The 16,663-nt window shown below is 47.1% G+C and overlaps 1 long non-coding RNA gene and 1 pseudogene across 1 annotated transcript; both read left to right on the forward strand.

The window, feature by feature from the left end:
• The first annotated feature begins 528 nt into the window (after nt 1–528).
• Nucleotides 529–2,928, forward strand: LOC115319248. The gene is made up of 3 exons (XR_003918431.4): nt 529–569; nt 2,529–2,591; nt 2,745–2,928. It is a non-coding gene; the product is annotated as an uncharacterized LOC115319248 (long non-coding RNA).
• A 968-nt stretch (nt 2,929–3,896) lies between these two features.
• LOC115319246 lies at nt 3,897–12,330 on the forward strand (annotated as a pseudogene).
• The last annotated feature ends 4,333 nt before the right edge of the window (nt 12,331–16,663 follow it).

The following is a 16,663-nucleotide window of genomic DNA, read 5'->3' on the forward strand; positions in this document are numbered from 1 at the left end:
GGTATTAACCCGAGAAAAGAAGTACAAACGAAAACTTTTTGCAACCCCACGGAGGGATCTGATGTGGCACACGCCTTGACAGCAAAGCGCTTCCGAGCAGTTGTAAAGACAGCGAAGGACAACCTTAATGACAGGTTCCAGCTGTGAAAAGAAAACGTCTTGCAGAAAGTTTTTGGCAGACAAATGTCGAATGCGCATAGATAAAAAAATTTGTTTTAAGCACCTGTAGGAACCCGAGAAAAGAAGTAGAAACGAAAACTTTGTGCAACCCCGCAGAGAGATCTAAAGCAGCGCACGCCTTGCCAGCAAAGTGCTTCCTAGCAGTTGTAAGGAAAGCCGACGACAACCATTATGACAGGTTCCATCTGTGAATCTGTCATAATGGTTGTCGAGCAACCCAACCCTGTGCCTAGCCGCTTGTGAGTGCTCGGGCTCATCCTTTTTTCCAGAGCACTTCATGGCGCCTAGTGGTGACACTTTACCTAATGTGTTCTGTAAACGCAGCCTGGCGTGCTGACTGCTAGGCATCGACGACGTCTGTCTGTCCCCAACCACGTGCCTGGACACCGGTGAGTACTCCGGCTCCAAAGCGCTTCTTGGCAGCTAGTGCTGATGCATACAAGGGGCGTTCAAACCGTATGGAACCTGAATTTGTTGTGCGGAAATCAATGAAGTATGGAAAGCGTTGTTCGCAGAAAATGTGAGGCCATGAGCAATGAGTACCGCAGGAGTAGTTGCTTCGCGCTGCCGATCTCGTGTTTCTACACAAGTTGTTTTGATCACACAAATTGTTATGTTCAAGATGAAATCCGTGCAGATTGAGAGGCTCGTGTTAGCTCTGGACCAGAGTGGACAGGTATAGTTTCAAAAGGTGGCTTCCGAGTCTGAAATTTGGAATTGAAGGCTAAATTTCTTCGCGGAATGTTAGGGCGGTTCGGCTAATCATGATCAACCTTGAATTTTGCTTTTCACCACCAAAGGATTAAATGAACCTGATAGGGAGTAGAGTCGGTTATATCTTTAAAAGTAAGATAAGGTCAACAAATGGAATATACTTCCATGATCGGCGGACTGTTTTTGTGGCTGGTAGCAGCCATTCCCCTGATTGGCAACATTGGCCAAGTTCTCCTCTTTTAAAGAGGCCTTTTTGTCGGCTTAATCTCATTAATCTCATCATATTCGAAATGTCTCGAGCAGACAATGGAGGAAATGGAAGCTTTTGAATTATCCCTGTTTATTAGCCGGATTCACTTCTTTCAGAGATTGGCGTCTGTAAGGCCGCTGACTTTTGGCCGACCCTGGGATGCAATTCTCAGCCCTCCTAAGCATGTTTCGCGGGACAAAAGCAGGGGAAGTTGGGGATGCCACTAATCGGCTCGGCGCCTCGGGTCCCCGAAACGCGGACCTTCTTAAAGGTGCCGGCTAAAAGGAGGTATACAATGTCGACGCTCGTCCGTCCAGCGATCGGGGAAATCCAGGGGGAACTTTGTGACCCTGCCATGACGAGGGAGAGGGCATTGTGCGTTAATTGTCGTCTACGGCGACGCCACTAATCGGACCGGCGCCTCGGGTTCCCGAAATGCGGACCTTTCTGAAGGGCCTGCTGAAAGGAGGTAGAGAGGGCCGACGACCGTCCAGTGTTCGGCTAAAGGCATCTGGAACCGGGTGGGTGACCTTGCCATGCCGAGGGAGAGGACATTGTGCGTTACTTGGGCGGAATTTGGGAAAGTGACATCGAAACACGATTGGTAAAATGACAAGGGAGAGGGCATTGTGCGTTTCTTGGGCGGAGTTGGGAAAGTTAAATCGAAACACGATTGGTGAAGTGACGGCGGAGAGGGGAGAGTGATTGTTTGAACCTGCCATGGTTTGTCTCATGAGGAGACAAAAATGGGAGACGAAGCAGAATGGGGAAAGCTCGACTGTAATTGGAGAGTGTCGAACGACGAAATTCCATGCTGTGCACGCACCATGCTGTAAACTATTTGTAATGACCTGTAAATACATTTCCTACTTCAACTTTGAACGTCGTCTCCTTGATCCTTCGGTCAGCATCGCCGAGCTACGTGGAAAGAAGCTGGCCTTCCTCCATAGTAGAGAAGCAACGATCTTTACTGCGTCCTTCAGGAATTTTTACAGCGGGATGCTGTCAATCGTACAAGCACGCACTGCATCCAAAAGCAAAGCACATTTCTAGTGCCTTCGATTGAGGAGGGCACTCGGCACAAAATTGCTCGCTCTTTTAATTCGGGAAGTTCCCAGCGCGACCAAAAAGAGCGATACCGAGACAATGAACGCCACTTCAGCGAGGCCGGCATTAGAGATGCCGAGATGTTGCTTACTTCAAACCACTTCTTTACTGTGCCGGGGTGGAGCTTAGCGCAAAATGTCAACCTCCTCTCCCTCCTTTTTGCCCCCTTTCACGTGCACAGTAAACCAAATTTGGCTAACTTGCTCACCGTATTCGAAACTCGAAAGCAGTTCATGGCTGTTAAAGTGCTGACACTTCATGTGTTCTTTAACTGCAGGCTGCCACGCTGATGCCCTGCCTTTGACATCTGGCCAGTTGCCGACCCCGTGCCTGGACACTGGTGAGTACTCCGGCTTATTCTGTACTCAAAAGCAGTCCATGGCTGCTAGAGCTGATGCCTAACCTTAGTAATAAGCTAATCAGTCAGATATCTGAGATCGTATCTGACTCCCTGCTCTTCTGTCTGCAACAAAAGTTTCTCAACTTAAACCAGATTGAAGACCTGCAAAGGAGACTAACTTCAGCTTAGAGGCAGTGGAACGAAACACCTCTCCACAGTGAAATCCTCACAGCTGGACTGCAGAACTACCCTGGTGACGAATCCAGTGCCTGAAAAAAACTACCATGAAAAGTACCGCATGGAGTACCGACACTCTCTAGAAAGCCCTTAAAGGGGCACTGACACCCCAAAGGTCGTATCTTTTTTTATTGTTTAAAACGATGCAAGTTGCAGTCATACCATCGCAAAAAAAAATTTTCCCGCGCATGCGCGCATGCCTTTTTATTTTTGGTGTTTGATTCTCCCGCCTCTCACCTCCTCGCTTCTTTTGATTCGTGACGTCAAGAATCATGGAATTTAGAAGCTTTGTAGGCAACATCTCTATAACATTTAATAACGGCAATCGTAAAACATGTTTTTTAACGCAATTGCAAACGCACTACGGCCCTTCTTTTTGAAATACCAAAAATCGGAGTCCGTGGTGGTGCCGTCTCTTGGATTTGTATCCTCCCACGGAAAACAGGTGACACCGCTCAAAACCGGTCCGCCGTCGCTTGCTCCTTTCCTCCTCGCTTTGGGTTGCCATGGCAACAGCAGGGAGTCGTGAAAGAAAGTGGACTCTCAGGACTCCGCAATATTTGACGTCAACGCACCGACGCGGATCGCGCGGGAACTTTGAATTCGGCATTTGGAAATTGTTTTTTGACTTCACAAATACTGAATTCCCAAATTTCGAATTTTGAGGATAATGTTCCCGCATTGTTTCCAATCGTTTCGGATAATAAAAAAAAAATATTTTGATGTGTCAGTGCCCCTTTAGAGGGATACTGAACCGATATCTGAAGTTTTCAATATAAGCCCCGGACGAGGTGCCCCGGACGTTACTATACCTAAAAATCAAGACCATACCAAGGGATCGGACTATTATATTTCTTTGATTGAAAAGCCGCGATGGGGCAATCCGTCGGCCGAAAGCCGCCGGTACGATTGACGCCACCGCGGAGGAGCCCGAGCGGAACTGACGTCACAGACCTCTCGCTCCTTGGCAGCCTGGCTTGTCCCGCTGCAGTCCTAATGGAGAACCGCGTCGAGTGATCGAGGGATCGAAGAAACTCGATCCATTCGAATCGAGTTTCTTCGATAGTTATGCCGCGGTACTGCGCTGCACGAGACTGCTCAAACAGCGTATGTTGCAGCGGCAGGCCTGCGCAAAAGTTTCCGAGTGAGCCCACATTGCGCAAGCTGTGGATTCGCGCGGCCCGTCCTTCCCAGCCAACATGGAAGCCCACCAAAGGCGATTGTCTTTGCATGGAACACTTCGAAGACGAGGACTGCAAGACGAGCCCAAAGTTACTGCAGAGTCTGGGCTTGCCTGTAAAACAGGCCTATTTAAAGCCTGGCATGGTGCCATCGCTCTTCACACGAAAATGCAAGCGAGAGCGGCACAGCGGTGCTGTGGAAAAATGGCGACGCAAAGAGGTGAGCGCAGCTACCGAAATATTTTTCTGCTTCTTTCCCAGTGGAAAGCACGAATGCGAGTGGTCGTGGAATTAGCGTAGTACATAGCGCAAAACTGCTAGCGCGAGCAAGCGAACGCTGATTTTTTTTGCTTTTGTTTTGCTGTCACGTAAAGTGGGAAGTGCTCATTTGCGGCACTCACCTGAGCTGTAAAGTATCGTGCCTACTAACTCGCCTTTGAGGTCGAATGCGGAAAAACGCCGAGATTGTGTTCTCGCTAACAGCGTCGCGCAGGGTAAGTGTGTACAACATTCGTGTTCGCTCTCGTGCCCTTGTCCGTACGTAAGGTGGCCGCCAATCGCAGGTACTCCACTGTCGGTACCGTGTACATGGCGAGACTGCAGCTATACTCTGTTCCACCTTATGATGTACCGCAGGAAAGGCTAAAATCGCGAGCTCCTTGCTTTAGGGCACATCTCGGCGGCGCAAGCTCTCGTGCAAGAGGGGCAGCTGCCTACGCTGTGAAATCGCGCTTCTAGCCTTCGTTGCGGTACAACATAAGGTGAAACGGAGTATAGTAGCTGCGGCGATGGCACTCGGTACGCGGGCTCATGTGGTAGAAACTTGCTTTGAAGCTACGAGCTTGCGCCGGCACCTTTGGCTCAATTGTGAAGGCTGGTATTTATCGGTATTACTACTGATAAATGCCAGCTAATTTTAATTTGAGAAATTTGGCATAAACAAATAAATATTGAATATTGGTTTGGGCTATCTGAAAATGGCACGTAGGACCGAGTTGAACCATTCCTGGGAGAATGTGGTTAATTGATGATCTACATACTTCCTTTTGGTTTGCAGCTGGTATGTTCCGAGCTTGAGCAGGATGTGCAAACTCCGCGGCATCTTGAGCATGTGCTATTCCTCATTGTGGCGAATAAGGAGGTGCTGCTGAATTTCGGAATAGGATACCCACAGTATGAGTGCCACGCCATTTAGAAAAGTGTGAGTGTATACATCATTCTGTTTTGGAAAACTCGTTTCCCTCACTGGTCCTCTCTTCCTGATGAGGTGGTCAAGCTGCCGTCGCTTCATCTGTTCAGTGTTAACCTGGAAGGCCGTTTCTCTCAATTGCGGAAAATAAATGAAAAAGAGTGCTGTAGTTTTTTTTAATGAGAACCTTGTTATGTACATATGCGTGTACTATAACCTAAACCTGCAATTAATGTTTCCGCCCCTCGTTTATATTTCTGATCACTATGACGATATCTTAGTTATATAGTCAAACCTCATTATATCGAACACGGATATATAGATTTATTGCTTATATCGAATCGTTGTCGAACTGTCATACGAATTACATGCATTTTAAATTTTTTATAACAGACTCAGTCGGTTAAAAAATTAATATATCGAACTCCGCAGCGCCGGAAAGCGTGCGCTCCGGAGACAGGCGGCAGGCTTTCCGGCACAACATCAAAGGATACGGCGGGCTTTCCCGCAACACATTGGAGGATAGCGGTTGCGCAGCAGGCGTTTGCGACTTTTACAAGCGCATGCCTGCGTAAAGTTTTATGCCTATGATGCCGGGAGCGCCATCCAGACTTAGCCACTCAGCGGCATACAGGCTCAGTCGCTCAGTCAGCTCAATCAGCTCAATCGTATTGCCAGCATGCTTCGCCAGTATCGCTATTTTTATGCGCTGTGCATAGATCCCGCAGTTTTGTTCCTCCGGGTTCATTCCTCCGAAGTTGCGTCAACCGCATATGGCGCACTGATGGCAACAGACGTAAAGAAACGTACGCCGCTGACGTTTGCGACGAAGCTTGAAATCATCTGCCACGTCGAAAACGGAGAAAAGAAGTCCAGCGTTGCCGAAGCGTACAACATACCGCGAAGAAATTTGAGCATGCTGCTGAAGACAAACAGTGACATCAAATCGAAGGCTGAACGAAGCAAGCACTCCGGCGTACACCGTGTTCGGACACCGGTTTTCGAAAAGGTGGAAAGATTACTTTACGAGTGGTTCATGGACACAAGGGCTCGGAACATTCCGATATCGGGGCCGATGCTTCAACAGAAAGCAAAAGACTTTGCGTTCATCCACCAAGCACAAAACTTGGCCGACTTGGGGTGAAACTGTGGCTGCTTTGATGCTTTTACGCCGCTACTGAAGCGCAATTCCAACGGTAGTGTTAAGGTGCTTGTGGACTTGGAGACCATGGAGCGGGTCATAGTAAGGCATGCGGTCTACTCCAAGAAGCAATCTACGCTGCGGCAGTTTTCTTCGCCGAAATAAATAGTTAATCTTAAAGCTTCACGTGAGTAGTCGTTCTTGCCGCAAGCTTGTTAGTGATTGAATCGCGATGCACTTTGACGCGTTTTTGGTGTGATTTTGTATATAGAATTTTGGTTATATTGAATTATTTGGCGGTTCTCGCACTGTTGGATATAACGAGGTTCGACTGTAGACCAACAGGCGGCCCTGATGTCACGCAGCTGCGGTGGCGCTGTTAATGGCACTGTGCAGGCGCAGACACTTGAATTGGGTTTCTGCGCAGTCCCTGGTGTGGGCGAATGCAGGCTTGTTGGGAAACAGTGTGTCGGTCTATAAGATCTTGTTTCCTCTATGTTCTTCCCATGCATTGAATACATGCTCGCAATAATGCTTCAAGACGACAAGTGCCGAGAAGGCCTAAAAACCTGGTGGTGTAGGAAATTAAATTGCAGCAAAAATTGATTCTTGTGCCAAAAATAGATGCTGCTAAATGTGTGCCAATTTATAACAAAAATAAACACTGTGACATCTTTTGCTGAGTTACTTTGTTTTAATCTCGTGGAATATGGTGTTTATTTATAAAGTTCACTGGGAGCACCAGCTGGCCATTTATGACAGTTGCACCCCAATCATGAGGCTATTATAAGTGCTTGTTCAATTTCTCGGCTCGAGGCCAGTAATTAACTTTGGTCGTCATTCGACCGTTCCATCTTAGTGTTCATGATTGTGCACTTGACGGTGCAATTTGCTTACCAGTTCAAGTAAAGTCCAGATGAGGAGGGTACACAGAGTGACATGAGCCTAACATAGATAAGGGCTCGGGCCAGTCACCCTCATTTGAGCCAAACCTGGGTGTTAGCAGCATATTGACAGTGCATGTTTGTTTTGCATGTTGTAAGTTTTTATGCCTATTATTTATAGATAATTGACGAATTAATGAAGGCACCGGCACAAGCAACGGCCACACTCATCGCTGAAGAGGTCAGCACATCGTCAACCCCTTCTGCTGACGACACAGAGCAAGGTCCCGACTCTGGACATGAACCAATGCACGATGCAAGTGCTGGCATCGAAAAACCTTTTTCGAGCTCAGGTATGTGCGCCGATGGAAACCACTCAGCTTACATATTTTAGTAGTTAATTCTGCCAAATTAGGGTAATCTATAGTCTACAGTGAAACTCGTTTAGAACGAACCCACATACAGCGAATTATTGTCGATATCAAACTCACGAAAAATTTAAATCAAAATGTATGTGAAAAGTACTTTTTGTAACGGACAACAGATTGACTATATTGAACTTTTTCCCCCTGGGAAGGCTTCCAAAAACGCGCAAACGATCGTCTTTCAGCCAATGCCTTCGCCCGAAAAAGTGAAGGAAAGAAAAAAAATTCCAAAAGCTCGAGCTGCAAACAAAAATAAGCGAAGAAAAGCGATTCCGAAGGGCACAGAAAAAAAAAAAGAAATCTTTTAAGTGCGAAGCGGTTGCTTACGAAGAAAAGCAATTAAAAAACGTAGGTAAGCTAAAAAAAAAAAAAAACCTTTCTAGCGCGTTGTTACAAGGCGGAAGCGAAGAGACGAGAAAGAAAAAGAAGTTCTCGCCTCCTCTCCCTTCGCGCCTTGTTTCACCTAAAGTCACTTTAGTTTGACCTAGGGGGCCTTCATGTCCCGCCGAAGAGAACTTGAAGGAACTCTAGTTTGACCCTCCTCACCTTGCGCATTCACTTGGGGCTTGACACACCACGCCCCAAGAAGCAATAAGCCTATCGCATTTCAGATTCGATAGCATTGTCACATGCCGTTGAAAGCGTCAACCACAGGCAAAGCTCTCTCTCTCTCCCCCTCCCTCCTTTCTTCTCGTTAATTTAGTCGTTGTTTGTTGTCGTCTTTCTTGTCCCCAATGCACTTTCTGTTCACTGTACGGGCCAGCTAGTTCGCGCCCGAAATGACGACGAAGCAGCGGCAGGCTCTGCCACTTTCCGAGAAGGTTGACATCATCAGTTGTGTGGAGCACGGCGAAAAGAAATCAGACGTTGCCGCTGCCTACAAGATCCCCAGAAGTATGCTGAGTACAATTCTTAAAAACAAGTCTGCCATCCGAGACAAGGCCCGTGAACGGCTAAATGCGGACAGCAGGCGCATCCGCAAGCCGGCGTACGGCAAGGTGGAAAAAGCGCTGTACCAATGGTTTTTGGACATTTGTGCGCGGAACCTGCTGGTCTCCGGACCAATGTTGCAAAGCAAGGCAAGAGATTTTGCACCCCTCCTGAACGTTGAGGGCTTCACCGCTGGATCTGGGTGGCTGCAGCGATTTAAAGATCCATATTTAATCGCCGGGAAAGTCGTAGCTCGGTTTTGTAAGTGGGTTTTGCTATATCGAACTACTTGCTATATCGAACTGATCGTAGTGTTTCCTGCTGTTCGTTATAAACGGGTTTCACTGTATTGCTGACTGCATGAGCCAAGGGTGATTTTGTTTTGAAACACACTTTATTTCCTCTGCTGTGAACAGCCCCCTCCATCAGTAATGCCAAACAGGCTCCTGACCTTCGGACCGCTGCTACGCAGACCTCGGGCATCTACAAAAATCAATGTACGTATCTGCAAAAAGAAATTTCTCAGAAGGCAGCATTGTTTAGATCGTTGTAACACGTTATGATGGCACAGGCATACAAGTCACCATGAAGACTTCATCACGACAGTCCCAAACAAGTCCTGTCCTCGTGACACCACAATGCTCCTCACCAAATCATGTCCCCCAGGCTCCATTGGATTGGATGTTGCCTGAAGGGCTGACGCTGTTGCCACAGCCGCCAGATCCCAGACAACCAGCTCTACCACCAGACCCACCACAGCTGCCAACAATAGACAATGAGCTCCCCTCTGACGCTAGCTTTCTCATGATGATGTCCGGCACCGGCTTTCTGAGGTTGGTATCAGTCGGATATATGTCATCTTTAGTAAAGAGTATGAGGGGGTGTGTAAGAGGTTGCTTCTTTTTTCTTTTTTTATTTCAGGGATGCACAACAGAACACTGCATGTGACAGCGCACTCAGTCAGCATGAGAGCAGCAAAAGCATCGACTACGTCTCGGAACGAAAGTTTATTGTTTTCGAGTCTTGTTTGGACGAGCTACTGGGTAATTGACCTGAGTACACTGCACTGTGCCGCATCACAGAGAAGAAGCTCAAAGGGACGTGTCTCCGGGTGCACAGAATGTGCAACAATGGCCACCAACACCTGGACCAGCCAACCACCAGTGAATAGGAGGGCCCTAGGCAATGTGCTCCTAGCTGCAGCAACACTCTTCTCTGGGAGCATCGTCAAAAAAGTGCTGAGGCTCCTCCGCCAGATGGGCGTGCCCTGTTTCTCGTACGAGACATACTTCAAGATTCAGGGTGCCTTCCTTCTACCAGCAATCAGACAGGTATGGCACGTTTCAAGCTTTTCCGTACCTGTGAAAGGGGTTTATTTTAGGTGCCAATATTTCAGGCTCAGCACTCTTATGGGATCCTGAATGGTGCAGTACATCCTTTGAAGCACCATATGTTTCTGTCTACAAGTCACACACTCCTATAAACGGCTGTTTTTACAAAAAGGTTGATATATACATGTTTGCAAGTACGGCCCCAGGGTGCCACCATCTTGCCGAGCTGGGGTATGCTTGGGCGTGGCCATAGTCTGGTTACGACACCTTAGTGAGGCATCATAATCCAATTTGGCGTACCCAAGTGCACCCCAACTGAGCAAGGTGGCAGCGCCCCGAGGCCGCGGACTTGCAAACGTCTATAGGTGGCACATCTTTATACGGACCGCAAGGCAAAACTGCATCGATGAGCTGTCATATGTATATTGTAATATAAGCACAAGTAAGAGTTAGCTTCAATGTTCTTGCGAACTACCGTGGGAAAGGTGTTCTGATGTGGCCGGCTGGAAGCTTTGCTGGAAGCCGGCATATTGCCAAGGTTCCGATTGTAAGGAAAAGCTGATCCGCAGTACCCGAAGGCTACATCTAATGGATCTAGGCCTGTGCGATGCAATACAAACTACGGGCTCTGCCGATTTCCCTTTGTTGTAACTGTTGATACGGCCTTGCACAGCTATGGTTTATACTTGTAAAAAAAAGTAAGTCGCACCTTTGTGTAAGATGCACTGAGAGAAATTTGAGGAAAGAAACAATTTACATGCCGGAAAATATCGTAAATAGGGAGAGTTGAGATGTGTCCTCTGCACCTATTTTGACCACACTCCGAGGGTGGAAAGGTACCAACTGTGTGTGCAAAGTAATACAGGGCACATACTTCGAAGACTCGCCGCATTCCATGTGGGGAAACCGTCGCCTCGTTGGTTTCTGAACGGGGAGGCAATGTTTTCAGTTCTTATTCTTTTGCTTTGTGACCGACTGCACCTACTGGAGAAGTGGGCAGCGTAAAGGACAGATTTTGATGTGGGGAATAAGTAAAAGAAGCAACAATAAATGTTCCCCAGTTCGATTGTAAAGATTAATTGGCCAGTACTCTATTTTTATACCGAGTGGCATTTCTTCAAGGTCGCTCTTGAGAAGGCAGCTCCTCGGCAGCCAAACTGTGCTTGTTGAATGCTACGAGGGGAACAAGACCTGAACAGGCAGGGGTCTATGCGACCTAAGTAAGTCCAACACTATGCTGCTTGAGTTTCAATGCGGAAAGTGTCAAAAGCTATTCATCAACTTTCCCATGCATGGATAATAGAAAAAACAAAGTGTTTTGCCAATCTACCTAAATGTGCATATGTGCCTTCAGTATTTATACCCACGACATGGAGCATTTCATCCCCTCATTTTGAATATAAAGACAAATTACAATTTGTCAATGCTTTGATCGCATTAGCTGGGATTGAAACTTAAATGCTCAACTTCCATGGGAGTTCACATAAACGAAAGAAGCTTGCAGTATACTTATAGGTGAAATGAAAAACATGTCCAGGATTTATGTTTGTTTAGAAAAGTCTTTGCAAATAGACTTCCAGGTGTGGAACAGGAAACAAAACGAGCTCTTTGAGCAAGCAAGTGGACGAGAACTGGTCCTCGCTGGTGATGGGCGGTCAGACTCCCCCGGGCACTCAGCGAAATATGGAACGTACACCGTTGTTGACGTGTCAACGAACAAGGTTCTCCATGTGGAAACAGTGCAGGTAAATTCCCCTGCTATAAATGTTCTGATGCTTCTGTTCCACTGAAATGAAACCTTTCTGTAATTAAAGGGAAGATGGGGCACTTCTACATTTGAGAAAAAACGCTTGCATTGCGTTCATTTGGCCTTTAGATTAACAGATATCAAAATTGTATTTCAATGCGACGCGCCGGAGAGCCACACGAGCAATTTCAAAATGGGACTGAAGCCCCGCCTCCCTAGCCTTGGGCAGCCAAAAGAGCCGTCGATGACGTCACGGACAGCGACTGTCTTTCGCGTTTTTCTCGCGTTTAACAATACTTACGCAGCAAATGGTTTGGGTATTCGGGTTCACGGGGTAAAAATACACTAGAATTCACTTCTAACTCATTTTTTCCAAGAAGCTCCGTAGCTTCCCTTTAAGTGAAAATGAATGGCGAAAACAACATTTTTCAGACATGCATTGTCTCATTCAACAGGTCTAGTTGACTTTGTTCTGGATACTTCATGTTTGGTGTGATAATGCAATGTTCTATTTGTCGCTTCAGTCCAACGAAACAAAGGGCAGCTGGGCAATGGAGCTCAAGGGCCTGAAAAGGACTCTAGTGATTTGTGAAGCCAATGGATTGACTGTGGGAGGAATCATCACTGATCGCCACTCCATGATCAAGTCATTCCTTGCCAAGTGGTACCCCCAGATTCGGCACATGTTCGACAGCCGGCACGTTGCAAAAGGTGAGCCATAAGTAATCGGGGTTCCAGGTTATGCAAAAACAAAATATTTAATTGCGGAACGCTCTTACCCTTGCCTGTCACTATAGTTTGTTTCTGCGCATGTTGTACTGCAGGAAAGGCTACAAGCATGAGCTCCTTGCTCTGTGGCAACTGCTCGGCGGCACAAGCTCTCGTGCAGCAGAAGCAGCTGCCAAGGCCATGAGCTTGCGCTTCTAGTTTTCGCTGCGGTACAATATAAGCTGAAACATAAGTTGCGTTTACATGAATGCGACTTAGTCGATTTGAATCCAGTTGTCGCATTCAATGCGGTCATGTGAACAAAATAATACTCTAGGGGAGCGCATCGCATTCAAGTCCCTAGACAGAGGTGGATTGAGAGGGCGAATGGGCATTTATTCAAACCATGTAAATGGAGGTTGCATTGCAATTTGGATCAGGGAGGATTATGGGAAGGCACCCACTGTGGGAGCGAGTGCACAACTGAGAACATAGTGATCCTCGGTGGCGGCGGAGAGCAGTCCCGTGGGGTCACCCGCAATTTTCTCAAGAGAAGAACCGCAAGCTTTTATTGTCAAACTAAGTGAGCGGAAGGTTGCGAAGCTGCTTGGTGAGGGCGGCCCTTGTCCAAGCCTTGTGAAATAGGACCCTCGCGTCCGAAGGAGGCCCTAGAGGCTTCAGTGCAAGGACAAACGACGCCGATAACTCTGAGCACTGCATGGTAGCACAGAAGGAGGAGCTGCAACCTCAATGCCGTTCCTGGCTGCGCCAGAGCCTTTCGGCCTCAGGGTCCGGTCGCGGTTGGCAAGGTTGGGCGAGGTGAAGCGAGGTGGCGTCCCCAGAGCGCTTAGAAACAATCTCGCTTGCCAGGCCGTGCGCACGCATGTTGCCGGAGCCCAAAATGCTTGGATTTTGATGTTTCTTCCGTCCCTTAACTATTTTCTCAGCATGGAAGACAGCGGGCACAATCTTTACACTTGACGGAAGCGTCTAAAAGCCTTTAATACAGGAAAGTGTCCTAGAGTGAGATATCGCCATGTTTTTTTTTATACTTGAGAAAATGGGGCAGAATTGGGTTTTTCTTGTTTTTGGTGTTCATAATTATGAACTCTTTATTTTGTCAAGCTGTGGTTTCTGGCAATCTAAGCTTGGTGCTTAGCAGAATGAATGCAATGCTTCATTTTTCAGGCATCAAGAAACGCTTGGTCTCAGCTGGAAAACTCAAGTCCCTTGGGGGACTCCAAGACTGGGTGGAGGCAATCATCAAGCACCTTTATTGGTGTGCGGAATCGAGCAATGGAGCGCCGGAGGAGATCCTTCCAAAGTGGACTTCCCTGGTGGGACACGTGGCTGACTTGCACGAACATGCCAACCCCCTGTATCCAAGGTGCCAGCACGGAGACCTGGGGAAGAAAAAGCAGCTTCCTGAGGGCAAGTAGACCACAGCATATTAACAGTGTTGTCATGTTAGTGTTTCATACCAAGTGATGCTGTGAAGTATGCACCAACTCATGTTTACAAACAGGTCCGGCCACTAGCAGTGCCACACATTGCGCAATGAGATGTGGGCAGACGTGCTGGCGTCTGCAGTAGTAATTGTTCTAAAGCAAAAAGTCTAAAACAGATTTTGCCTTGCACGCACGCTTGTCAAAGCCTTATGATTATCTACTTCGAATCTTTTATAAGAGGAAGGCCAGCGCTCGTGGACCATAGAATTACACTTTCAGTGTTCTCCTCGATGCTTGGGTAATTAAGAGAAAGGTCTATTGGGACGCTGTCTGCTTTTGTGTGCTATCAATACCCGGCCGATTGAGTCAAGGCAATCCGCTTTCCAAAGACGTTGCCATGCCGACAATTATCGCGTTCATTTAGGCTTAGGAATGGCCAGAATGGAAAGACTATCTAAAGAATGCGTCGAGGTCATTGCTCATGCTTTGCGATTTAAGTGAGGTAAGGCAAAGCGAAAGCCTCCTGCACCATTCGTTGCTGACTATTGCACCCGATATTGCAGCTACAACGACTTATTAGTTTCAATAGCTCAATCGTGGCATCTACGTGGCTGAGTTGATCCCGAGAGAGGCTTATGCGCTCGATCAAAATCTCTAAATCATCAATGGCTGCCGGAGTCAGCTGAAATAATTCTTCTGCCTCGCTGAGGAGTTTCGTTACTTGCGTTTGCAGGGGCTTCCGTTTCTTCTTGAGGATGTCCATGATCTTTCAGTCTTGTCTCGATGGAATGTTGCTTGCTTCTGTCGTTCGTATTGCTTCGGTCTACCAGATTTCCTTTGTTGACTCGTTACGTCTCGGGTTTCAGCATTAAATGCAGGAACTTCTGGTAGTCATCGTTAGTTACGTTGAAGCAAACATTTATTTACACTATGCGCAAGCAACAAAGCAGTTCGATCTGGCGTGTCAATCTGATCAGTTCCGAGCACGAGCCCCGGGCCCCGCGCTCCCCGGCCACCAGCTCCTTGCCATGAGCCCCTTTTCAAAATGTCTCTGGCCCATTTCCTCGTCTTCGGTCTCTGATCGTTTAAAGTAAAAAATTGGTTAGTTTGCAATAAACAGTGACTTTGTTGTATGTCAAATATTGATCTCTTTATTCAAACGTTAATTACGTACTGCTCCTGAAAGCTACATCTTTCCTTTTTTTTTTTTTGCAAAACACCGGAAAAAGCAATTCACTGATTTGTGGAGGGAGCTTGACAAATGAAGCCCAAAATTTAATTGGACTATTTGTTCTGGCAGTGAGTGCGAGCATTCTCATGCTAGATCATGCTCATTGCCATGGCAGACAAAACATCTTAAGGTTTAAAGATATTTTGGGCCTCATTACTTGTACAGCGCCAACAATAGGTTGGAGCGACTGTTGCTCCCAAGTGCTTGGTAGGAAAAGATACATATTTAAGAGATTTGAAGGTGGATAGCATGCCAACTTACTCAGCATTATGACTGCTTGAAGCCCGTGTAGTCTGCAGGGTTCGGGGCGGGGAACTGTTTGTGCAGCCTGGTCACCACGCAGCTGGGCAAGGTTACCCGGTTCTCCTTTCCCAGCCTTCCGTGCACCCACCAAAAGAATTGGCAGTACGCCGTGTACCTGTGCTTACTGCAGTGATAACATAATGAAGTTATTTAGTTACACTGCCAGGTATCCACTTGGAACTAGTTCGATGGCCAGCAGCAAAACGCCACATGCTGTAGTTTCATTAGAACATGCATATGCGAGCGTGCAAGCATGTAATGGATGGTTTGCTTCTAAATTTTGGGTATGTTTTTCAGGCCACCAATAAAAACCTGCCTGTGTCGGAAACTTCAATTGCCAACATTGAGGCACTGCCTTTTCCGGTTCATCTAATGCACATCTCGCTTTACATCCTCACTTTATTTACAAAGTGGTGAATTTCATAGTAAAAAGGTACAGTCGGCGACCGGTTATTCGAACTTCGCTGGGACCGAAAAAACGTCCGAATAATAGACCAGTCCGAAAAATCAGCAGACTGAAAAACTCGCCTTTATTACTTCCAAGTGGGCTTTAAAAAGCCGTAAATAGTGCCTTGTTTCAGGTTACGCCTGCGTGCCTTGTTTTAAGTTGCGCCTCCGTTTCCGTTCGACAACTTTCTGTTAGCTTGAGAATCGCTGCCTTCATTTCTAGCGTTATGGTCGAGTAGCAGAAGAACAAATGGGGCCATGACGTCCAAGCCAGCGCAAATCCACGAGCGCAAAATGGCGACTGGCGACGCGAAGGAATGAAAAACAAAGCAAAATGATAATAATGATGATGATGACGTGCAGCTAAATGGGAAAGAAAGGGCTAGCATAGCGTCGCCTAGCAGTAGGACTCAGGAGTGCTCAAGTAGCGCTGGCAAACCAAGCCAATCCATTGGCAGCCAACATAGAATTCGAAATGGCCTCTTCTCGATGGTGTTTTACGCTGATCGCTCGCGATGATTTTGTCCGAATAATCAAACTTTTGGACTTGAAGCTGTCTGAAACATTGGTCGTGAATATACACTATTTCTTTGGGGTAAGTCATGGTTCCGCCTTTAGGTCCGAAATATAAAACAAGTCCAAATCATCGGAGTCCAAAAAAACGGTTGGCGACTGTATAGTGATTTAGTTTTACTGTACATACGCATTTATCTGCTTGATGTTTCTCGTGCTGAGAGGCCGGCAAACCCTCAGCTTCCTGTGCTCGCGGTCCAGGACATCCGGTTCAGACAGTATACAGTATAGACCACTTACAACGTAACCGCTTATAGTGCAGGACCGGGTATAACGCGTTTTTTTTAAACCACCGGT

This window comes from Ixodes scapularis, unplaced genomic scaffold (assembly GCF_016920785.2).
Source record: "Ixodes scapularis isolate PalLabHiFi unplaced genomic scaffold, ASM1692078v2 ptg000607l_1___fragment_2___debris__unscaffolded, whole genome shotgun sequence".
Lineage (NCBI taxonomy): Eukaryota > Metazoa > Arthropoda > Arachnida > Ixodida > Ixodidae > Ixodes > Ixodes scapularis.